General features: G+C 39.4%; 1 protein-coding gene across 3 annotated transcripts in view; it reads right to left on the reverse strand.

Moving 5' to 3' along the window:
* Positions 1-4,135: 4,135 nt before the first annotated feature.
* The window catches only part of PSPC1 (paraspeckle component 1), a 94,793-nt gene continuing 73,127 nt past the window's right edge, over positions 4,136-25,801 (reverse strand). The window contains exons 7-9 of one of the 3 annotated variants that reach the window (XR_003369870.2): positions 15,875-16,035; positions 9,517-9,632; positions 4,136-4,725 (exon numbers count right to left, since the gene is read on the reverse strand). The gene's annotated coding sequence lies outside the window, so the exon portion shown is untranslated. Of the gene's footprint in view, positions 4,726-9,516; positions 9,633-15,773; positions 16,036-25,801 lie in introns of all 3 variants that reach the window. The other 2 variants (XR_003369869.2, XR_003369872.2) reach the window with 2 other exon arrangements.

The following is a 25,801-nucleotide window of genomic DNA, read 5'->3' on the forward strand; positions in this document are numbered from 1 at the left end:
TTTTCTTGGGAACTGTGAAATATGGGGAGTAGAACCCCTTTGGTTGGGGTGATATGTGGTCTAGGGTCCCTCTCTGGAGTAAAGTTATCCTCCTGATGAAGGCTCTCCTCTTGAGAGGGGGCCAGGAAGAGAGTTTGTGGTGGGGAGGTGAGAAACTCAATTGTGTAGCCAGAGTAGATGATCTCTAGTACTCGTCTGTTGTTGTCACCCTCCCATTGAGTGTGTAAAGTGATTAAGACACCCACCAAGATAAGGGGCAATACAGGATGCCATCAATAAGTACACAGTCCTTGGTGTCCTATCAAAAGAGAAACCCTTGGATGGGACTGGCAGAGGTCAAAGCTGCTGCGCAACCCTTTGTCATTTGCATGGTGGTTTGTAAAGATGCTGGAGATAAAATGCTGGGCAGAGGGAAGGTCTGTTTGCTTGTAGCTGTTTCTCTTTGGGGCTGGGTGTAAATGCCTAGAGAGAGGAGTGTGTGTAGTGACTTTATTCTCATTGAAGAGATTAAATTTTTCAAAGGGGAAATCACTCAAGAATACTCTGGATCTCCCTGCAGAATGCCTAACAATGAAGCCTCATGACTCTAGCTGCGTTGTCAGCTGTGTCCCCTGGTGTCCAAAGTGATGTCTTAGACACCAACCTGCTTTCATGAGTGAGGGCTTTGTATGTTGAGGGAGTAAAGCTGCTGTTCCTCCTTTGAAGTGTGCTGTTTGGGAAAGAAGGTCAACAGATCTATGGATTGGTTGCGGTAGAAGCAAGAAACCATTGTCAGTAGAAATCTGGGATGCCAGTTCAGTGAGACGTTGTCCTGATGGAATGTGGAGAAAGAGTGATTTACTATCAGTTTGCCTGTCCTTCCTGCAGAGGTAATAGTGACGAGGAAAGCGAGAGGGAACAGCAGGCCAGAGGTTCAAAGGGCAAGTTCATCAGTGCGGTAAGGACAAGGTTGAGGAGCAACAGGCTGCATGGGCAGGTATTTGCATGTAAGGCCCTTCCAGTATCAGGCAGTAAAAGGATGAGTGAAAACCGAATGTCCCTCCACAGGCGGTTGCAAAGCGCTGATAGCTGCTACGTGCACTTTGCTGGAGCTGAGAGAGCTCTGAGGACTTCAGATGGGAAATAGTCTAAGAGCATTGGGATGGTAGGCCCAGGAAGTGAAACGTGTTCATTGGAGTTGGTGACAATGTGACCCTTGCCAAGGCACTAAAAGCCCTTACTTGTTTTTGTCACTGACTGAGAAGGGACAGGGCAGGAGATTTTCTAGTTTTTACAACTTTCTCCATTGGAAATAGTTTTTTACATTATTGAAAACAGACAACTTCTAGTGGACCCAGAATTCTCTTACCGCGGCATAGTCTGAGCTGGAACTGAAGAGGGGTTAATCCATGCCAGGTGTTATGCCCTTTAGTTGGAGCATGAGAGCAACTGTATGTTGACCAATGGATACTACTTGCTCCAAACCTCTCATCTCAGTTGCACAAAGCACATGCATACCCAGAAGTGCACTACACATCTGGATCAGCACTCAAACAAGAATTAAGTTATTTCCTTCTTTAGGAAAGTGACTGCATTACCAACTTGGCCTGGAAGGAATTCCAGAAAACTGCAACTGTTATTTCAAGATTCAAAAAGGACCAGTGTGATGAGCTGACTAACCAACTGAGTTTATCTAACATTAAACCTGGGCAAAACAATGGAAAATTGACATGGTATTCAATTGAAAGGATAGAACTAATTAAAGCCAGTCAATCTGGTTGATGGAAAACAGCTCAGATCACACACTTCATTTAATTATTGGTGAGATTATTGTGATACCTTTAACCACAGTTGTAAATCAGCTGTCTTTGCAAGAGTTAGGATCCTGCAGTCTTTGAACTGGCTTTCTTTTCCCTTAGGTGTAAGTGTTCTGATCTCTGTGTGGATTTAATAAAGTCTAAACGCTATAAATAAATCATCTGAGGCTATAAAAAGCAGCTCAGGTGTGTTACTATATCTATTCATCCTATACAAGTGAGAGTAGGAAACTTCTCCCATAGCCAGGCTACATCTACAGAGGGAGCCATGATTCCCTGGCTGCTGTACAGATATTCACAATAGCTCTCATCAAGGTAATGCAAGTATAAATAGCAGTGGAGTCTTGGTAGCACTTGTACATATGTACTTGGCCCAGTTCACCAGTGCTGCCACTGATACTGCTTGTGCTATGTTGCTTTTTATACTCACATAAATACATGCAGGTGAGCTGGGGAAATAATACCCCTTGTAGCATAATCTCAGCCTGGAGGAGCAGAGTTCATTTTCCAGTGATACAGAAGAAGCCACACTGGAGCCATCTTTCATGGAAGGGGTGGGAAGGGAAGGAGAGAAGAAACCCCTTTGTCCATAGGGGTAGTCTGTTGTTTGATTCATGTTAAGGGATATTTCCTACTTTTAGTCAAGTTAAATTTGTAAATGTCAGCTAGTCTTTAACACATTAAACAATGTAAAATAGTTTCTGACGTGAAAGTATGAAATGTTTATCAGAATGACAGCTCATTCAAAGCTGATGCCATCTGTAGTTTTGTCTTTTGCTGGAGCAGATTGCTAATATGACCAGAGTAACTATTTGACTTTATTTTTAGTAGTTTCAGGTCACAAAATTCCATCACCATCTATTCATTTCCCTCCCCACAACATAAGTGGGAATAGCAACAAGTAGCAATTTTACTTCTATATTTGGTCTAACTTGCAATGAGCCTGTGACTAGAGTTGGTGTTTTTATAAACTCTTTACAGTAAAAGGGTAAGGAAATTGCAAATTCCATGCTATGGAAACTTTCCCCTTTGGGACTACATTTACTTACCCCAACTCTTCAATATACTAAATATTGAAGCTCTCTGAATTTATCTAATAACCCCTTGAAACATTTTACATAAGCCATCATATGACAACCTAACCACTTAACTGTACACTGTGACAGGAGCAACAGGCTGCAACCAGGAACTGTGGGACAGCTGTGTCTCCAACCTGGGCTGTCTCTCACAGTGCTTTGTCAGTGCCAAGGAGAAAATCTCTCCAGGGACTTATCACTCAGCCACCAGCATGCAGAGGCAAACCAATCTAAGCTGCATGAATGCTCTCCACGCCATTCATGAACCATACCTAGGGAAACATTAGCAAATCTTCCCAAGCCTTACACCCCAATAATATACCATTTTACACTGCTCAGGACCTTCTCTTGAACAGTTCAAGCTTATTAATTAGTATGCCACTTCATCCAAGGAAAGGGAACATGCAGCAGCCTTTGTAATCTGAGCAGATTCCCCCAGTACTTTAGACAAACTTGCTGGTAAGGGTAAAACAAGTTTACTGACTACAGAAAAGAGATTTTTTTTACGTGGCAGACATAAGTCAGAGAAAAACTAAACATTTTAAATGCTAAACTTTTACACTAAGACTACACCTACACTACAGACTTTACAGTGGTACAGATGTGCAGCTGTAAAGTCTCCCCTGTAGCTGCTCTTTGCCAGCAGGCAAGAGCTCTCCTGCCAGCATAATTAAACCACCCCCATTGAGCCATATTTAGCTATGTCAGCCAGGGGTGCGGTTGTTTTCATACCCCTGACCAACAAAAGTGGTAGTGTAGACAAAGCATAAGCAAGAGTTGAATCTGCTTTTCTCAACCCACTGGATGTTGCAGGTAGGTTGCAGATCTTAATACAGTCTGAGTTTCCTTCTCAGTCTTTGTCTTCCCAGGATTCTTGTTGCCTTTGGCATAAGTGGGGGAGGAGAGAGGTCATCTCATGATGTCATTGTCCCTTATTTTATACTCTTAGTCCATGTTCTTGGACAGAAACTGGCCCAGGCATGCCTTGCTGAGTCAGAGAGTTGAACAATCCTAATTGTGTGGTTCTTGTGTAACTGTCTTATTGAATTGTAGATTTCTTGTTTACCATTCTGATCAATTGTAGTTTTAACACCCCCTTGGGTGTGGGTCACCACCCTCAGCCACTGGAGAGCTAGCAGTGGGCGAGTCCCAAACTCTCAACATATTTCAACCACAACCATACAGCAAAATCTCATAACTTCATACACAATAGTGATGCACACAGTTTGACAGAACAATGAGTTTCAGCAGATATGGCATCTTACATGGCATGCTTTTTATGAAAAATCACAATATACAAATGATGAATATGGGGGTTACAGGGTGCTACTTTGAGATATAGCACGTAACAACTTATTCCAGACTTTGTATATCAGCAGGTGTCAAGTTTGCTGATTTTGCTGCAACTTCCATTAATTTTACCACACTTAACTCCCATCCTTTTCCTGATTATAAGAATTGATGGTGTCATTTAACTCAGTTACTTCTCTATCTTGGAGAAACACCATAAATGCAGTTCAGTCATATAATAAATTTAACCTGCCTTGGGTTATAGTGTCTACAAACTTGAAAACCCGGTTATCAATACTATGAATAGAAGTCTACCAGAACTTTCCATGCTTATAGCCCCCACATCATAAATCAAAAGTTATAAATCAATGTTGATTCAGCACCAATGTTTTTTTTGAAAAAAAATGGCTTTTTTTTTTGTGTGTGGAGGATGCTGATAGTGACAGACATGCTTCAGCTCTATCTCCTTCACACTGGGAGAACAGTATGTTTGTTGCTCAATGCTCTGCACAGTATTTCTCAGGGTGAAGATGAAATTGACTTCATTGCTGCCTTTTTCCAACCTGCAAAACAATACATATTTTAAGTATAAACCTCTCAGGGTGAATGGTCACTATCTGGCTGCTCTCCACCATTTTACAAATAACTTATAATTTCCTCACTCTCCACCATCATTGCAGTACTATTTTAACATGTAGCAGCTGTTCAGAAGCAAAACAGAATAGGTCTTAAGCATGATGATCATTTCTTCTCTGTGAATTGAGCTGCAGAGGATGCCAATCATTATTTTGAAGATACTATTTTCTCTACAAAGTCTTCCTTTAATTCACTTGCAGTAGTGGAAGGAAGTATCAAAACATTTCATTCCACCTTGAAAAATTAATTAGAACTGGCTTAGATCGGAGTACTGTCCCAGAGCAGTTTTCAGACCAAGGGCCTTAAAAAGTATGATGAGGAAAAAAACCCAGACAGTGTAGTGAAGCACTGGGTAGGGGTTAGTTTCACAGATTACAACACAGGAGGTTCTGCACAAAAAATAATGCAAAGGGAACTAGAGGAGTTGCTGGTCTACATTTAATTGCATGGGCACAAATAGCCACATCACAAAATGCACCAACAACTGCCAGCCCTATCAGCAGTCTCAGAGGGATCAGAACTGAACAGACACAGAAGCTAATTACCTTCTCACCCCCCAACCTGGTCCTTCTACTTCAGGTTTCAGGTACATGAGCATGGCATGCCCATTCTACCCGTAGAACGAGTACAGTTTTCTCCCCAACAGCCCCGGTAAGAGGTCAGAGAAGGTTATTTTCCCCTTCCACAATGTACCACAGTTAACATCAAATCAATCTGTCATGACTAAGGCTGTATGTCTGTCATGGAGGTTACGGATTCCGTGACTTTCCGTGACTTCTGCAGCTGCCCGAGCTGGGCAGCACCATAGCTAGCAGCAGTTTGGGTGTGTGGGAGGGGGTTAAGGGCTGGGACACAGGGTTGGGATGGCACTTACCTGGGGCGGGTCCCCGGCTCCCACCGGCATGTCCCTGCAACTTTTCCGCGGAGGGACCAGGGGGCTCTGCGTGCTGCCCACGCCCCCAGGCACTACCCCTGCAGCTCCCATTGGCAGCTGCGGAGCCGGTGCTTCTGGCAGGAGCAGCACATGGCGCGCCCCCTCCCCCCCGGCCGCTCCTCCCCCTAGGAGCTCCAGGGACATGTCAGTCAGAGCTGGGAAGGGAGCCTGCCAGCCCCATCAATCTCCCCCCACTCCCATCCCAGCACCCGCAGTGGCCCCAGCCTGCTCCCCTCCCTCCCTCCCCCCAGAGCACCCACAGCCCCCCGGCTCAAGTTTTAGTCGAGGGTATACAGTAAAAATCATGGGCAGGTCATGGGCCATGAATTTTTGTTTACTGACTGTGACCTGTCCATAACTTTATTAAAAATACCCATGACTAAAACGTAGCCTTAGTCATTTCATTATTACTATTTTCCAGGCATTTTTCCTCTCATTGAGTATCTCTCTTCAGATTCTTTTTTAACTTGCAACTCCTCAGGTTGAATCTCATTTCCTATTAAATTTCCTGTTTGCTTGACAGCCCTATTAAAAAACAATGAAAAAAATTAATCGTGATTAATCGCGCTGTTAAACAACAATAGAATACCATTTATTTTAAATATTTTTGGATGTTTACTACATTTTCAAATATATTAATTTCAGTTACAACACAGTGCTCGCTTTATATTTATTTTTGATTACAAATATTTGCACTGTAAAAAAAATTATTTTTCAATTCACCTCATACTGTAGCGCAATCTCTTTATCATGAACGTTGAACTTACAAATGTAGAATTATGTACAAAAAAAACTGCATTCAAAAATAAAAATGTAAAACTTTAGAGCCTACAAGTCCAATCAGTCCTACTTATTGGTCAGCCAATCACTCAGATAAACAAGGTTGGTTACAATTTGCAGGAGATAATGCTGCCTACTTCTTGTTTATGTCACCTGAAAGTGAGAACAGGCGTGAGCATGGCACTGTTGTAGCTGGTGTTGCAAGATATTTACGTGCCAGATGCACTAAAGATTCATATTTACCTTCATAATTCAACCACCATTCCAGAGGACATACTTCCATGCTGATGATGGGTTCTGCTTGATAACTATCCAAAGCAGTGAGGACTGACGCACGTTCATTTTCATCGTCTGAGTCAGATGCCACCAGCAGAAGGTTGATTTTCTTTTTTGGTGGTTTGGGTTCTGTAGTTTCTGCAGCAGAGTGCTGCTCTTTTAAGACTTCTGAAAGCGTGCTCCACGTGTCATCCCTCTCAGATTTTGGATGGTACTTCAGATTCCTAAACCTTGGGTCAAGTGCTGTAGCTATTTTTAGAAATCTCACTTCGGTACCGTCTTTGGGTTTTGTCAAATCTGCTGTGAAAGTGTTCTTAAAACAAACGTGCTGGGTCATCATCCGAGACTGCTATAACATGGAATATATGCAGAATGCAGTTAAAACTGAGCAGGAGACATACAATTCTCCCCCCAAGGAGAACAGTCACAAATTTAATTGACGCATCATTTTTTTAATGAGCATCATCAGCATGGAAGCATGTCCATAGCGGCCAAACATGGAAGGGGCATACGAATGTTTAGCATATCTGGCATGTAAATATGTTGCCATGCCGACTACAAAAGTGCCATGCAAACGTCTGTTCTCACTTTCAGGTGACGTAAATAAGGAACAGGCAGCAGTATCTCCCATCAATGTAAGCAAACTTGTTTGTCTTAGCGATTAGCAGAATAAAAAAAAGAGGACTGAGTGGACTTGTAGGCTCTAAAGTTTTACACAGTTTTATTTTTGAATGCAGTTATGTAACCAAAAAAAATAAAAAATCTGCATTTGTAAGTTACACTTTCACGATAAAGATATTGCACTTCAGTACTTGTAGGAGGTGAATTGAAAAATACTATTTCTTTTGTTTATCATTTTTACAGTGCATATATTTGTAATAAAAAATAATATAAAGCAAGCACTCTACACTTTGTATTCTGTGTTGTAGTTGAAATCAATACTGAAAATGTAGAAAAACATCCAAAAATATTTAATAAATTTCAATTGGTATTCTATTAAGTGCGATTAATCGTGATTCATTTTTTTAAATTAATCCGGTGAGTTAACTGCGATTAATTGACAGCCCTATTTTTTACCCAGTGAATTAGGAGTTTATGAAAGATGATGCATATACAGCCCTGAAAACTGAAGTTCTCTCCCTAGGAGTGGTAGGGGCACATGGGAAAGCGGCAACTCCACAGGAGTGGTAGGAATAGGAGACTCAAGCTTATAGGGGGAAATAAGCAGGAGACGGATCCTGTATCAAAAGTCCTAATTTTCATTCCCAAAACAGAATAATTCTAGGATTCCATATGCGATTTTCCAATGCTTATATTCATTCATATACTTTGTGAATCAAATTTTCCAGCATGTTAGCTTGATTGTACAGGTTGTGGTGGGGTGCCTCAGTGTTCCTCAAAAACACCACCCTGGCTCTCACCCTATCCATTGCCCTAGAATTCTTCTCTTGTCCCTTTTTTTCCTTCTTGACATCTCCCTTCAGCTTCCCCTCCCTTTACAAACCCCATCCCAACAGAATCAGCAGTTAGAAATGGAGGGACCTGTTAGATCCATTCCCTGCCAATGCAACTTTCCCTAAATTTTACTTTTTCTCATCCACACCTCTTTTGTCCATAACCTTAATATACTGGCTTTAAAATCCTTGATCAGCCTCACCCTTTAACCTTATGTATTCCACTGCACCCCATATTCATGGTGCACTAGGCTATTCTTAATTCTCCTCTCCCTAACTACTTACTGAGGATGGCAAAACCACTGGGAAGGCTCTCTCACCCCACAGTGACAGGCAGAGTATAAAAACATAGACAGAGAAATAATTATCTATCTGAACTCATCCTGACTGATCATTTCAACCTTTGCAAATTTTGCTTAAGATTTCTTAAGTAATGAAACATCAAACATCACTGTATTCAAGCAATCACAATGATCTCATCTCCATAATGTATTTTTTTGTAAAAATCTGGAATATTATGTTCTATTTTTATGGGAGATGCCATAACAGATAAAACTCCAGTTATCTTTCAACATATATGTGAATCAAACATTTGTTTGTTGAGTATCTTCAGAGATTAGACACATTTTAGAATGGATGAAATTTTCATAGAATCTATTTTAGGCCTTGTTTATATCACAAGTTGCAGCCGTTTAACTATATTGATCTTAAAAAAACAGACTTTCAGTTAAAGCAGTGCAAGCCTGCATGCTCTAAACCTGGTTTATACTGATTTAGTTTAATGAATTGATTTATGCTAAATTGAGGTGTCCACATAGGAGTTTGGACCACTTTAAATCAATTTAAAAAACACACCTTTAGTTAAACTGGTGCAACCTGTAATATACACAAAGCTTCAGTTTTAGACCAAGTGGGAGAACTTGGTGCCACAACATGTATTTACACATTGTGCGTTCCACAACACTAGCCTTATATATATCCTGTATATGTATTAGATCAACATACTGTTACTCAAGCCCTCTCCTCGCAGAGGAAGCAAAGGGAAACACAAATTCAACAAAATATTAAAAGACTAAGTCTGTTAACATAATGGTTGATAGAAATGGTAAGTGTCAAAGGATATAGTAATTGTTACCTGAAGATAAGATTCAAAGGTATTGGTGGAAGTGTATGAACAAATTACTTCATCAAATTAAATGCAAAAACAAAAAAACCCAACAGTCTCATAACTGTCAGTAATTACTAAATAAAAAGTCAAAAGTGCAAATACATACCTGAAAGTAAAAAAAAAAAATGGCTTCAGGATCTTGACCTTCTGTACTCTTAAGACAGAGCAGAACTTTTTTTTTTAAACCAATCTTCATCTGCATTTTAGCATTTTAATTTTAACCTAGAAAAAATAATAATATGTAGTTATAGTCAATTAAATATCTGTGGCATTTTAAGCAAAATAAAACAATTACCTACATGGTAGTGGGCCCCATATTGTTCAAAGTACAGTAATTCTTCCCTTCCCTAACATATGAACTTTTAAAAGGTAGAATTATTGTAGGATACAACTTATGACCAAAATTGAAATTACCTCCTCACAAATTCATTTTCATCTCTAACCATAATTATATTACCATTGCCTCCACTATAAGCAGTTTTCCCTACTCTTAATTACTAAGATCTTTAAAATCTGTTCTTGTACCAGTCAGCCAACAGCCAGTTGCTGTTTCAGTCATTATGAGTTCCTTTGTCATTATATTGCTATGAACATTTCAGCTCCAAGTGCAGTTCTACTATGAAAAATGTGTATGACATTAGTTCCCTCTGTTCACTCAAACACACTGAAGGATTTGAGAATAAAACTAGGTTCTTTCCTTCTCATGTTACCACTAGTAGAAGATTCTGCCAAAGCAAGCCCTCAGTAATATCTGTGCAATCCCAGTGCCTTCGGTGGAATTTCACAAGTGTATTGCAATGTTGTACATAATTCTGCTGCTAGTGTGCAAGCAGGAATAGAATTCAGCTCCCTCCCCTCTAGCTCTGCAGAATGAATATAACTAGCAGATATACAAAGCAGTAAACACTATCTAAAATCAGCAGATTTCTCTGAATTACAAACAGGGAGCAAATCTGTGGCATAAGGAACCACCATATTTTTTGCAACATTTCAGAGCAGAATCATATTTTAATATGTTTAAATATGATACATTTAATCCATGCAGATCTTTAATATTAAACTGTAAAGATTAATACTCAAGTTTAAGACATTTGTGGTTTAAAATTCTTTAGAAAAATATATATTCAACTTAAATACAAGATTTGCTCACTTTAAATATAAATGCAGCCACAACTTTAAAGAGCAATTCATAATACAAGTTAGTACTTTTAACAGAAATAAAATTATAATTAATATTTTACAATGAATGTTAACATAAAGCACAAAAGAGTCAAAGTAATTAGTTATTTTAAAAACTAACAGGGGCATCCCAAACTCTGGGTGCCCCTTAGAACACTTAACATTCAGAATCATCAAAAATTCAGACCGTTTAAATCCACCGCCTCCACAAATCAATCTGGCCCCAAAACTTAATTAGAAAAAAAAAGAGCCCCATTTAACCCTCATCTTCTTTCTTTATTTCTGCGTGATCTAGACTGATCCTCAGCTAGCTAGTCTTCATTCACATCCCATTCTCCGTAGACATCTGGGCATCCATTCCACTACACCAGTGAGACTAGCCATAATGTAATTATTCAGCTGGGTATCCTCTGCCTACTGCAGACACTATAGCCCATATACTCTTACTAGCACTTCTAAAGGGCTCATACTACTAAGAACTACCGCTACTATCTAGCAGCACTATCTCATGATCAAGTGTATCAAAAGTAGACTATATACATACATCTCTCTAATAAAATCAGCCTGGGCATGCTTTCAATACTCTACCCACAAGAACACCAACTAACAACACTAGTGCAGTTTCTATCCCACATCCAGGTCTAAACCCAGACTGACCAGGGTTATGCCAAATAAATCTGTTAGTTTTTAAGGTGCCACCAGACTCCTTGTTGTTTTTGTGGATACAGACTAACACAGCTACTCCTCTGATACTGGAAATATTGGCATTCTGCTTCACTGCCACCTTCTGTAAACTTTTCCATACATGGGAGATTCAATTGCATCCTGGATGAGATTATCAGGGTCAAAATGTGATTTCCTTTCTATGTAGCAGTCCCAACTCCATCCTCAGATAAGGAGGAATTGACAATCTCCATTAACAAAGTACCCATTTCTCACTACTGACTTTTATCAGACAGAGGGGACAGTGGTGCAATAAGCTGGTGCCCCAACATTTCCAGGTGTTTAGTGAGTAACACTGGTCAAAACTCAATCAAGCAGAGAAGACTTGGCTTTTGAATACTAAGACACTGCTCTGCACCCTCAGATATGGCAAGTTCCACGTGAAATCCCAGGGTTTTTTTTTTTTTTAATCTTCAATGTAACCAGAAAAATCCTTGCTAAGAAAAACTCAACTGGTCCCAGATGAAGACAGCTCACATTTACCAAACTATCCACTGCCGCTGTAGAATTTGGCTGAGAGAGACTCTGCAGTGTTGCCCTGGATTTGAGGGGTCTGTGGACCCCAGAATGTGATTACTAATTGCAACCATATTATGCACATTCACCCACGGTGAATTAATAAAATAGAACCCACCCAGCATTGGAATAAGCAGGCTTTTGAAGGCAAGGTCAAATGCTAGCTGTATGCTGGCAGGTTCTGCTAATCAGAATTGGGGAGAGGGTTAGAGGGGGGAGGAGGGGAGGGAGAAAAGTTATTAAAACTGAGACTGAAATAAAATAAGTGGACAAAACCCCTTAAATCTGGGCACCTTCAATATAGGTTTATTATGACTAAGATTGTTAGGAATGTTTGTTGATACATAGTTTTCTGAAAAGTGATGACCCAGTAGAGGTCACTATGACCTGTGTGTTTTGTAAAAGTTAGTTATAAAAAATTAGCTAATGTAGTGTATTTTAGAGCAGTCCTCTGGAGCTATCTGAGGAGAGACTTTTTTTCTGACACCTTTACTCCCTGAGGTGGAAGCGAATGGCCATCATGGACCTGCTGTTAATTACTCAATATTGTACCAGAATTTAGGTAAATATTTGGGCTGTTCTAAACCTATTGCTTATGTCTGTGTGCGCTTAAATCTAATAAACTGCAGTTTTAGACAAGAGCACACTTGTATCAATTACCATCAGACGGAATGGCTGCATTCCCACTGATTTATTCCTGACATCACCTGAAGTGAAACAGCGAAGCTACCACTGCTGTGGGTTCTGAAAACCTCAGATAACAACAGATCTATAGTTAAAGCAAAGGAACTCTTGCCTGCACAGCCATGGATTAAGTGTTTTAAAATTATTTATATCGTATGTGGTTGGTCTCCACTCAGGACTTCCAGTACTGACACTGTCTGTGCTCCCTCATTTCATCCACTGCGAGCTATCTGAAAACCAGGATGACATGTAAGGACAAAACTATAGGAGAAGGCATTTAGGAGCCTTCTATCACTAGTCATGGAGAAAGTATCTCCCATCAAAGACCTTCAAGTATGCCCATTGTCTGTACAACACATGCCCACAGAGCCCATGAATCCTATCCAGTTTCATTGATCTCCTTGAATGGACCATCAAATCATTTCCCTTTCCCGCAGTGGAATAAAGGAGAACCCCAACCTCAAACCACAGGAGGTAATGGCTGTCCCATAAGGACATAAATGTTACATCTCCAACCTCCAAACATTAGTTATATTGCTATACATATAGAGCCAAAAACTATGTGGGATAATTCCCATAACTGTCTCAAACTCCTGGATCCATCTAGATGAATTGTCATTTGGACAGATATTGAAGTTTCTGAGCATCACCACTATTTGCCATCACTTCCAACACCATTTTAGTGAGGTACCTAAAATTCAGCTAAGGAATAATGGGGTGCAGTAGGGAAATCTATACACCAACTTTAAGTAAAGACAAAGCTCCTTGTGAGCCATCATTTGATGTTTCCATGTCTATACTTAGCAAAGCTAATAAAACAGAGATTTTCTTTTTGCTATTACCTACCTGATCTTCCCACTACCCACCACCACAAAGCCTGAGGAACCCAAAGCCTGCAGAGAGTTCCCCTCAACTTCCTATCAGATTCTCAGTGCACGATGGCATTGTTACACTTACTTAGCCACCTAGAAGTAGTTACTGACGGAACAAAGCTGCTGGAACTAGGCTCCCACATTTCCTGGTCAAGCTTCAAAAGACCATTTCAACACTTGCCCAATACACACCTCCGATCCTGTTCATTAACCTCCCCATCTCATTTAATCTTTAAAACCTCTCTCTCCATCTGGAAACAACCAAACAAATCCCTGCCACATTCCACCTAACCAAATCTTAGTCCTTTTCCATAAACCTCCTTAATCTTAAGGATATCACACCCAGGATATACGTATCCTATTCAAATTAGTAGTAGACCCTTATTCTGGATTCTCATAATCAGCCATTTTTGTTTCATTTTCAAATGCACAGTTGAAATAATTTACCCTTCCATTGTAGATGTTTACATTCAGATATTTTAAAATCCTCCAAAATACATTAAATGCAGCAGGATCAGAATAAAGAGCTGTCAGAAGTAGCTGTCACATATATCTGATACATGAAAGGGTCTGGATGTGATTTAAAAAAGAAATGGTGTATCTCAGCACAGGTTCAACTGGGCCACAAGGTCAAGTTACGGAGGCCAGTGATGCTGGTGAAGGCTGGCTGAAGCATGAGGGGTTCAGAGATAGGTGATAGGAAAGGAGGAGGAAGGGTGAAAGGTCTAAGACACAATGACAAGTAACTTTCCCAATATGAACCAGCCTCCAAAAGACGCCGTAGCAAACCTCCAAATTTTACTACCCTCCCAGCTTCAAAAACTATCCTGTACACTCATTACAAGCAATGCAATCTTCACAACTTCCACATTCTCATGTACCACACTAACAGATAAGAGCCCTCAATCTGCCTTCCTCCATAATAGCCAATCTCCATCTGAGGCCCCAGTTAATAGTTCACCTACTATATATGGGCCAATGTTGGTCAGTCCTGCTTTAGAACTGTTCTTTTTGGCCAAAAGTGAGGCTAGCTAAAACTGGATTAACCACAAGGGCAAAATAAATAGGTAGGTATCATCCTTGTAACCATAGCAAACCAACAGAGAGTCCTGTGGCACCTTTAAGACTAACAGATGTATTGGAGCATAAGCTTTCGTGGGTGAATGCCCACTTCGTCGGATTTCCTCTCATAGCAAACCAGTGTCAGTGGCTTTCAGCAATCTGAATCCCAATAAACACATTTGTAAGAAGTGATGTTTTATAGAGTGCATTTTTCCATCATTAAATTGATTACACAAAATGTATTTAATTACACTTATTTTAATTAAAAAGCATGTATAATACTGAAACAGAATTGTCTCAGCTAGTGAGAGCACAGGGATATTACAATGCTAGTGATCCCTACACTCTGATTCACATAATAGCCATACAGTTCAACAACTATGATTATATCCCTTTGTGCTCTGACTGGCTACTCTCATCAGAACCAAATCCCCATAATAAACTATGCCCTCTCAACTCTGGCCCCTCCCTGTCACTCTAACCTAAACTGTGGGGTAGAATTTAATTAAAAAGTAATTACTCTTTGTTAGTGAGGACTAGATGGAGTATTCTGATGGCAACAGCTGAGCTCAGAGATTTATACTAGCTAGATGGAGTGCACAGATGAGGAAAGATCACTTTTCGGTATAACAACTGGAAGTTTCATCATGTTAATTAAGCTAAAGAGGTTTGGTTTTGGTTTTTAATACCAGGATGTGGTTACTTACTCAATAAGTAGTAATACTTAAATATTATTTAAACACGTATGAAGTTGACAGCACGAAAAATATGCTCTATGTGAAGAGAGTAGAATGAATATAAGATCTAAACACTCTTGACTCTTTGCAAGCATACTACTGCAGCAAAATATTACTTCCTTCTAAGGCTCAGGGAGGTCTGGTGTTATTCTCTTCGGTAATCTAATGAAAGCATTAGCTCTTCAGTGCATGAGCTGCACATAATTAAACTAAACATACCAATATTTGCAAGTTAAGAACTTCTTTAAAATATATTATTTCCTTAAAAATTAATACACAATTTTGGTATGAATCTCTTAGTTAAAATCCCAAACACATAGCAGAAGTCTATCTATGATTTTATACCACACTCATCACTTACAGCCAAGCACCTTCTGAATCTTGTATTTCTGTTTTAACATTTGTACTTTGCCCTCATTCTCCCCGGACATAATTCCTTACACAGCTTCATTAGCTTGGTTGAGTGCACAGGCCGAGGTTGCTTCCTACTTTTTTCTTAACATAAATGACAATGTTAATTGTAATCTTTATATCTGGTCTCCCCTTCCATCCTGACCCACCTCTTTACTGTGTGTCTAGTTAAAATTTACCTGAAGATACAGAACTGCAGAGTAAATAGACTTCCATTGAAGTGGGCCATATGGCACTTTGACTTAGCCAGCAGGAAAAACAATCACTTTATGATACCCACTCTCCACCACACAGAAAGGAAGAACTCCATTTTTGAGATGCACTCAGGACATGTACTCCTTTGTGATTATGTATTTGGGGAAACAGATGTTATCGAAAAGAAACCTTCAGCCAGATATTCCGCACAGCTGTGTTCGTATTTGCATTTGTCCATTTGATTTCCTAGCAAAAGGTGACAGAGAACAACGCTGGTTGCTGAAGTATCAATAAAAAAATACAATATACATTTTAAAAATTGTCAACCATTGACTGTTTCCCTTAGCTTTCTATCACTTTCACTTAAGTATTTCTTATTCATTCAGGGCTGAATCCTGCTCAACTTAAACATGAGTATAGACCCTACTGAAACCAACTGGTGCATTACTGTCAATAAAACAAGCATAATTTGTTCCTTAAGAACAACAAATGTATCTCAGCAGACAGCTGAGAGAAGGCGGGATATCTGAAGGAATAATTAAAACAATTACACAGTACAGACCAAAATTAAACTGTTGTATATACCAAGGGTAAATACTGTGTCAACTGATGCCAAAGAAGGCATTTTTATTGGCAGAGAAGGGCTTATGAGTTGAAAAGACATTTTCCATCTGTTTTACAGTTTTCAGTTTACAGATTAGGAGATATCTGCAAAATTATCATTCTTGAAAGGAATGAGGAAATGTGAATATAGTACTATTTTCTTTCTAGGGGAACTTTTAATCATAAGGAAAAATGGTGGGAGATTTAATAGTGTTAAAGCAAATGTCAGTGGGGATAAAAGACAGCATGCTCAAGGGAAAGATTTCATTCTCTATATTTAGTCTTTTATTAGATCATATTTTATTCATGCCAGGATTTAAAGCAATTACTTTCTGAAGGATATTTGGACTTATTTGAAAATATTTATGAAACCTGAAACACAGCAGCTGCAGAGCTTTACGCAACGTAATTCAACTGAAATGTAAATCTGAAGATAGAATGGAATTTACAGCACCCTGTACATTTTTGGACATTAAAAATAATAATTCTTGAAAAGTCCCACAATTTATTTACTTGTAGTCAGGTGTTTCTAGATGTCAGACCATGTATCTTACAATTGTTAGCAAAAACTACTTTGCCTAAATTTAGAGCCTGATCTAAAGCCCACTGAAGTCAATGCAAAGCCTCCCAATGTATTCAATGGGCTTTGGATCTGACCAGCAAAAATAAACTGTTAAAAAAATTGACTTTAATAGATCAGTGAAAAAGCAAAGACAATGCAGTTTGTATCACAAAGATTTCCATTTGCCATGTGATGTGTAATGAAGATGTGATACAAGACATAATATTTATAAAACGCTTTATGGATTTTAAGTTGTAGAATCATAAAATATCATGGTTGGAAGGGACCTCAGGATGTCATCTAGTCCAACCCCCTGTTCAAAGGGGGACCAATTCCCAGACAGATTTTTACCCCAGTTCCCTAAATGGCCCCCTCAAGAATTGAACTGATAACCCTGGGTTTAGCAGGCCAATGCTCAAACCAGAGCTATCCCTCCCCTAAAAATATATATATAAATATAACAAATGGTATATTTTAAAATAAATGTATATGAAACAACTGGTCTTAAATGGGTAAATTTTGAATCTGGGTCTACTAGATCTCAAGATTGGCAGAAATGAGTCTGAATTGTTGGTTTATTCTGCTGAGTCAATGAAATTTGTGGTCAGACTGTTGATTTAAAATATGTATCAGTGGAATACTTTGATGTATCACCAAGTGATTTTTGTAAGAATTCATTACAAATATCTGTTGGAATTATTAGAAAACAGCAGTGTGTATTTACAATAGTTCTTTATACACTTTACATATGAACAAAGGGACTTTGATACAATTTCCACACTATCAATGTGAGATAATGGTATCTTGAAAGGAATAAGGAGGGTTTCTCCATTCAAAAAGGTCACACACAGTGATTAATACCAATCAATTTTACACTTAACTGCTAAGTGTACACAAGCATATCATTATATTTTATATTATTATTAGATAGCTATGAAATACAAAGTTGCTCAAAGAGGGAGACTGAGAATATACAACCTTCTCCCCAACATGGTAATCTCTCACTTGCAAACATTCTGAGGTGTAGCTGTGACATTAGATTCAAATGAAAAATAAATCAGTAAATTTTAGAACGAAAAGGACCTAAAGTCAGTGCAATCAATCATGGTCTTAAAATTGTGCTTATAAACTTAAGGAATTTTTTAAAAATTATGTTCCAACAGTATTTTGAATGATAGATTTTTCCAGTTACAGAAACATAGATTAAAGTGTGATCTACAAACAGAATTTGCACTGATTTACCTAAAGTCTGTTTTATAATTTAAAACAATCCCTTATCAAATTAAACTATACTGATATAAGCTACTCGGCAAACAGATTTAAGTCATTCCATGAAAAGTTTTGTACCAGTTTACATGAATTTTAAAACTGATTTTAGTTAAACTAGTGCAAGATTTGTATGTAGACCAAGTCTAGGAGAACGTTTACTTGTATTTACACTTTAGTAACACTATGTAAAAAATTACAAAACAAGCACAAATTTTCCAGCATACAAAAAGTATTTAAGTGTAGCTGAACCCTGGATATCTTAATTGCTAAGAGGACATATTTGAATTTCAGCAAACTATAAAATTTGGGAAAACAAAATTATAGTTCAGGAGATAGTTCTGAATTTTGCATAATCTGAATTACCGATAATCTGAGTTTATCCGTATTTCATAAATCAGGTCAGCATTTCAAAGTAAGCAATATTTAAGTTATTTAAATGCATTCCTTATGTTAAAGTATTAAAATAATTTTCAGAATATTTTAATATTGCTGCTTTATACACAAACTCAATGCTTCCCATTCCCTCCTGTGTATTTTTTCTTACCTGTCATTTTGCAGCAGGTACCAAGTAAGGGCAGTGTTCTAACATCCTCTTCCAAAATAATGACAGCAGATTTGAAAAGTCTTTGTAGGGCTACAACTTCTTAAACCATGACATGAATGTTCTAGGGGAAGGGCAAGGAAGGGCCGTGTTGCATGTCTTTGTAAAGATCAACAAATTTCAAGAAGTTTTATTCGAAGAACCCCCATCTTTTAAATCCTTAATTTAAAATTATAACACTGAGAATACATACATATATGCATGAAAAGGAAAACAGGTAGGAAACACATTTAGCAGCAGGCGTATAATTTATGCCAATTCACATAGGTCAAAAAATGAGACCAAATTTTATTTTATCTCAGTTGATCTATATTTTGAAAGAAATTATTTCCATTGCAGTGAAGTCCTGTACTCCCGTCACTGCTTCACTAGCGTATGCAGTCTCTTCCATTTCATAAGAATTCATTTCTTTATCATGATATAAGCACACAATAACTATTTAAAGCTTCTACTATAATCTTAAAAGAAAAAAATTCTAAATTTGATCTGAAACAAGGAACTAAGCCAGTATTTCAAGATAGCCACAGAAAATACACAAGCATCTTTAATAAATGGGAGCGTATGCCACAAATGCTTTACATCTTATAGGTCCATCTAGATGTAAATATATATATGAAATATATGTGTTTCAAATAAATAGTCAAAATACATATTTTGTTGGGATGGAGGCATATATGTGTTTCTGTTAAGACTTCCCAGGGGACAAAACCTGCACTAGTACAAAATCTGGGACAACTGATATTCAGCCTTGGACCATCATCTAAACAGCACTACTAAAAGCAAGGAACAAGTGATAAAGTTAAGTCTGGATATCTTCTGAAATATTAGGGCTAGAATTTAATGACCCACGTAACATTAGAAAGAAGCGGTTGGCTCTCAGGTTTACTATTATGCTATATCCATTTACAGCCTGGCAAGTTGTGAGCTATCAGAGTAACATCACAACAGTTTATCATCTTGCTTTTTTTTCCTATACGAATTCTGACAGAATTGCCACTATCTTTAGAACCAGAAATCAATGTTCAAACTATTTTAGAAATATTTTTAAAATAGGTGTAAACTGTTAACTATAAATTAGGAATAACTTTTGAAATCCATTTTTAAAAATCTGACCCTTAGTCTTTAGTTTCTGGAGTTTGAGACATAATCACTAATATCAAGTCATAATTGATAGCAATAAAGTGAGTTCAAGTTCTGATAATAGTAAAGTAGTAATATTAGTAACATTATTATGCATCTCAATGCATTTTGCAGACATGAATTAAGACATGTTTGATGACTTTCTAAAAGATACACTCTAGTTCAAGCACAAATTACTGGGGTCGATGCAAGAATTACTTGATAAAATTCTAGAACCATAATGGCCCATTCTCACCTTAAAAGCTATCAGTCTATGAAAAAAGGCTCAACGCAGCAATGTGGTACGTTTTATCCCCATTTTACAGCTGGCAAAAGCGGAAGCAAAAGGACTGATTTGCCCAAGATTAACCAGCAAGTCAGTGGCAGAACTGGGAACAGAAGTCTCTTGACTCCCGGTCTGATGCCATTAACCACAAAATCATCCTTCAACCAACAGCAACTTACCATGCCTACATATGCCTTGGCAGACCAAGTCAAGTGCTTTCATGGCAAAACAACCTTCCCCAGCACTAGCCCTGGATGTATGGTCTGAAAGAGGCAAAAATACCTGATTTCCCCTCTTACCACCCTATCACACCCAAGTGCAGATCAGCTGATACCAGTTTCAAGATTAAACTATTATTTGTAAAACTGTTACCCAGACTGAAATATTTCAAGCAAAAGGTACAGAACTGCTGTAAGCATTATTTGGTACTGGATATAGCACTCAACAAAATTTCACTTTCAAAATATTAGAAGTTCTCAATATAACGCTCAAGTATTAGTGCGTCAAATCAATTATATAGCTTGCGCCTGTATCAGCTACATAGCAGAGGAAGGAGGGAGAGGTTACTCATCGTGAGCAGTAACTGGAGTTCTTTGAGGTATGTCCCCTTGTTGGCGCTCCACTTCAGGTGCGCTTGTACCGTGCACCTTTGATCAGAGATTTCTGGTAGCAGTGCCCATTCAGCCTGCACGTGTACCCCACACATTCCTGTGCCAAGATTCTATGGGCCTGAACAGGTAAGCCACCCTCAGTTCCTTCTCCACCATGAAGACCCATAACAGAGACTCCGAAACAGAGGGGAAGGAGGGCAGGTAGTGCAGCACCAAAGGGGGACACATCTCAAACTCCAGTTATTGCACAAGGTGAGAACGTGTCCAAGATTTTTACCTAAGGTGTCCTCAGAATTTCTCCTTCGCGTAGTGTCCCTGTGGGTTCTCCGCTTGAGGTGACTTGTGAGCAATACCCCCATTAAGGAGGTGGCAGGTTCGGAGCAGAGTCCAACACGAAGAGAGAACCGCATTGCGGGATAGCTCAATGGTTTGAGCATTGGCCTGCTAAACCCAGGGTTGTGAGCTCAATCCTTGAGGGGGCCACTTAGGGATCTGGGGCAAAAATCTGTCTGGGGATTGGTCCTGCTTTGAGCAGGGGGTTGGACTAGATGACCTCCTGAGGTCCCTTCCAATCCTGATATTCTATGCCTACAGCAGCATCTGATCTTGCTGCAGGTACCAAAGCATAATGATTAGACAAAATATGATCAGATGACCAAGTTGCCACCCTACAGATGTATGCAATTGGTACATCCTTAAGTAAGGCTATAGATGTAGATCGTGCTCTTGTGGAATGTGCTACCACTCTCAAAGGGGGGTTGAACACGAGTTCTGTCATAACAAATCTTAATACAACCGGAGATCAATTTTGATAACCTGTTCTGAAGTTACTGAATCTTTGTTTTTGTCTGCAATGGATGGAGTCTAAGGGATCTTCTAAATGGTTTGATCCTAACCATGTAGAAGGCTAACACCCTCATGACATCTAGGCTATCAAATATGGTTTCCTGAGTAGTCCAGTGTGGTTTGGGCGGGGCGGGGGAAATCTGAGAGATGAATGGTTTAATACAAAATTCTGAGGACACTGTAGGTACAAAAAACCTGGGAAGTACCTGTAGTGACACTTTCTCTCTCGTGAATACTGTAAATATTGTGTCTGCCATTAAGGCCCCCAATTCTCTCACCCTTCAGGCAGAAGTTATTGCTATCAAGAAGATTGTCTTCTTTGATAAATCTAACAAAGAAGATGTAGCTAGTGGCTAAAAAGGGTGTTTCATAAGGCAAGTAAGTACTAGCTTCAAGTCCCAGCTTGGAGTAGGATCTCTGTTTTGTGGGGAGATATTTGATAAACCTCTTAGACATCTTGCCATAGCTGGGTAAGTGAAGAGTGAAAAAACCCCTATGGGTATGTGAAAAGCTTTTATGGAATTTAGAGAAAGACCCAATGTTTTCAGTTCCAATAGGGAATCCAATACCCTGGGAAGAGGAGAGCGAGTTGGCAACATCTGGTGAATGTTACACCAAAGATAATATTGTTTCCATTTTCTAGAGGTATTTCTTGTAGATTCTTTTCTACTATTTAATAAAACATGTTGTACCTCTGACAAACAGGGTATCACTATTACCGAGAACCACTGAGGAACCATGCTTGTAACCTCAAAATCTGCAGGTTGGGGTGAAGTGATCGACTGGCATCGTGGGTCAGTAGATGAGCACTGACCAATAGCCTCCACAAAGCGCAAGAGATTAATCTGATCAAATAGGGATACCAGACCTGTCTTGGCCACATTGGTGCGATCAGTATGACTCTGGCTTGATCTTGTTGAGAACCTTTAATAAATGGTATCAGTGGTTATGTACCGAGAAGTCCTTTTGTCCATGAGATGAGGAACATACCTCTTATGCATTGAGGATCGAGCCCTCTTATGGAGCAATACCTGATGCATTTTGTATTGGCTGCTATGGCAAACAGATTGACCTGCGGGAACCCCCAGGGTAAGAATATCTTGTGGAGGACTCTTCAGTTCCCATTCGTAATTTAGAAATGTATGCTGAGGTCGTCTGCCATGGTGTTCTGAATACCTGGGAAGTAAGATGCTGAGGTGACTGTGTTGTTGGTTAGGCACCAATTCCAGAGTTCTACTGCTACAGCACCGACAGTTGGGAAAAGTGCACCTCCTTGACGATTGATATAATACATGAATGCCTAGTTGTCTGTCACTATCTTTACTGACTTCAAATTGATTAGCGGTAGAAAGCGTAAGGAAGCATTTTTGATGGCTCTCAATTCCAAAAGATTGATGTGGAGAAGCTGTTCTTATAATGACCCTTTTCCCTATACCTTATGAGGTCCCAGATGTGCCCACCCAACCCAAAAGTGAAGCATCTGATATCACTCCAGTAGGCGGAATTTGCAAGAGCGGAACACCTACACAGGTTTTGGTCTGGACTTTACACCAATTGAGTGATTGGAGAACCCACTGGAGAACAGACACTAACCTGTGTTTGCTTGGTTTGAAAACTGAAACCATCCCTGTCAACTTTGGAGGTGTAATCAGGCATGCTGCACTACAATGACACAAGCTGACATGTCCCAGCAGTTGGAGACAATCTCTTACTGTTACTTGAGGTATACCCTGAATCTTTGAGATGAGATTCACTAGTGTGAGAAATCTGCTCAACAGTAGATATGTTCTGCCTGTCACTGCATCCAGGAAAGCTCCTGTGAAATCTAGACATGGTAGTGGAGTCAAAATGGACTTTTCAAGGTTGATTTGAAGGCCCTGGCTGGGAAACAGGGAACACATGATCTTTACTGACATCAACACTTCCTGATACAATCCGCCGCTGATCAACCAATTGTCTAGGATGGGAGAACGAGTATACCCAAATGATGTAGGTGAGCGGCAACTACTGCCAGAATCTTTGAAAATATCCTCAGTGCCGAATATAGGCCTAAAGGGAGCACCCTGTATCGGTAGTGTTAGTTATTAGAAAATGAAAAGGGTGAATAGTGACATGACAATATGCTTCTTGTAGGTTGAAAGTTGCAAACCAATCTCCTACTTCTAATGAAGGAATTATTGCTGCCAGGGTCACCATCCTGAATTTTTGTTGCTTTACATATTTGTCAAGAGACCTGAAATCTAAAATTGGCTTCCACCCTCCATTCTGTTGATTGGATGGTTGAGACTCTCAACCAAGCCATCAAAACTGTCATTTGGTGGACATAACATCTGATCATCTCTTGGCTGTGGGTTCAAAGGGTCTAGGGCAGAGGTAGTCAAACAGGCGGACCATGGACCAAATCCAGACTGCCAGACGCATTTGTATAGACCCCCCCAAATTTTTTATTTACCTATTTTTATTATTTTCTCTGCAGACTGAACTTTTACTATACCTTCACCAAGAAATGTGAAGGTTGACAAAAAATAATTGAATATCCCTGGCCTATGGTATGTTGAATACAGGGCTTGGTATGCTCTTTGTGCAGTACCAGACCTACTAAATCTTTTATTTACAGATCTTTAAATCCCAAGGGATCACAGTGTGGCTCTTGGGTCTTTTAAAACGTGGAGAGATGCATCCATCAAGTCTGCAAAGAGACTGCAACTGTGAAAGGGGATTCGACAGTACTATGAACCTCTCTTGGAAAGCCTGACAGCTATAGCCAAGATGCTCTTCTCATAACCACTGCAGTGGAATCAGACTATGCTGTCTTATGTGCCCCATCCCAGGGGGCCTGGAGTAATGTCTTTGCCAGGAGCTGACCCTCTGGTATAATAGATTTAAATTGGTCTTGATGTTCTTCTGGCAGATGCTCATTAAATAATATAATTTGTTATAATTTAAATAGCCATATTTGCGCATGAGATTTATTCCTTTCCTCCTCCTTGTTAGAGCCAGATGTAGATAAGGACCATAGATGTACTCTGTGCCACAGTACCACCTACCTCCAGTGACTGAGACATTGATGTGAACGGAGCACTAGCTATACTGGGAGTTCTATGTATGGCGGGGGGGGGGGTCTCCTCCACTCCTACATCCAAAGCAGGACCTAGAGCTTGCTCCATCATTAGGAGTTGATACTTACTTTCTCTATTTTTTTAAATCTATCTTTGAAGGAAATGCAGATCCTGAACTTACTGGGGATACGAGTATCATCCAGACAGCAGAGGCACTGAGAATGTCCATCACTTATTGGAATAGCCTCACCATGGGAGAGGCACCTCCTGAATGGGAGCCCAGCAGGCCCAAGAAAAACTAATGAAAATTTAACCCTGGAAGGGGAAAATCTCTGAACTATATAACTGTCTCTGTGAATAAAACACTTGGCTTTTTTACGGGAAAAAAGCCCAAAGGGAACAATTGTTCCAACAACTATCACTATAAGGTAATTAAGTGAGAAAAAGCTAAATATTAGAGAACAGGCACACAGTAGACGCCAAAGGGAACTCTGAAGGAACCGAGGGCAGTTTGCCTACACAGCCTCAGCACCAGGCATGAGAATGTGTGCTGTGTAAATGAGCAGGCAGGACAGGCACTACTACCAAAAATGGTCAATCAAAGGCATAGGGCTCAGGTGCACCTGAAGTGGAGCACATACAGGGACACTACTCAAAAAAAGTATCGACTATACATTTAAAATAAACATATCTATGAAGCAGTATGTAGAATAGACAGTGAAGTGAGAGCTAATGCTTAATAGCTATCTTTTTCTAACCTTCACTGTATACTGCCATCATGCAAAACAAGGAATGCTCTCCAATCTTATGTTTGATTCTAGTATAATTTAGCATGCATTGCGATCCATCTTGAAAACTTCTCTGTTATAAGGGCACACAGAGTTTTCAATTCAGAAGTTTATCTCAGGCTGAGTCATAAGAGCAAATGAAATCTACAGACTTGTTTAACTTGATACATTGGTTTGTTTGGAAACTGAATAGAACATAAAGCTGTTATCAAGATTACAGCATGGTTTGTTCTTGTGACATCAGTCTCTCCCCGAGTGGTGCTAAATT

This window comes from Terrapene carolina, unplaced genomic scaffold (genome assembly GCF_002925995.2).
Source record: "Terrapene carolina triunguis isolate 2854851 unplaced genomic scaffold, T_m_triunguis-2.0 Scaffold138, whole genome shotgun sequence".
NCBI classification, from domain to species: domain Eukaryota; kingdom Metazoa; phylum Chordata; order Testudines; family Emydidae; genus Terrapene; species Terrapene triunguis.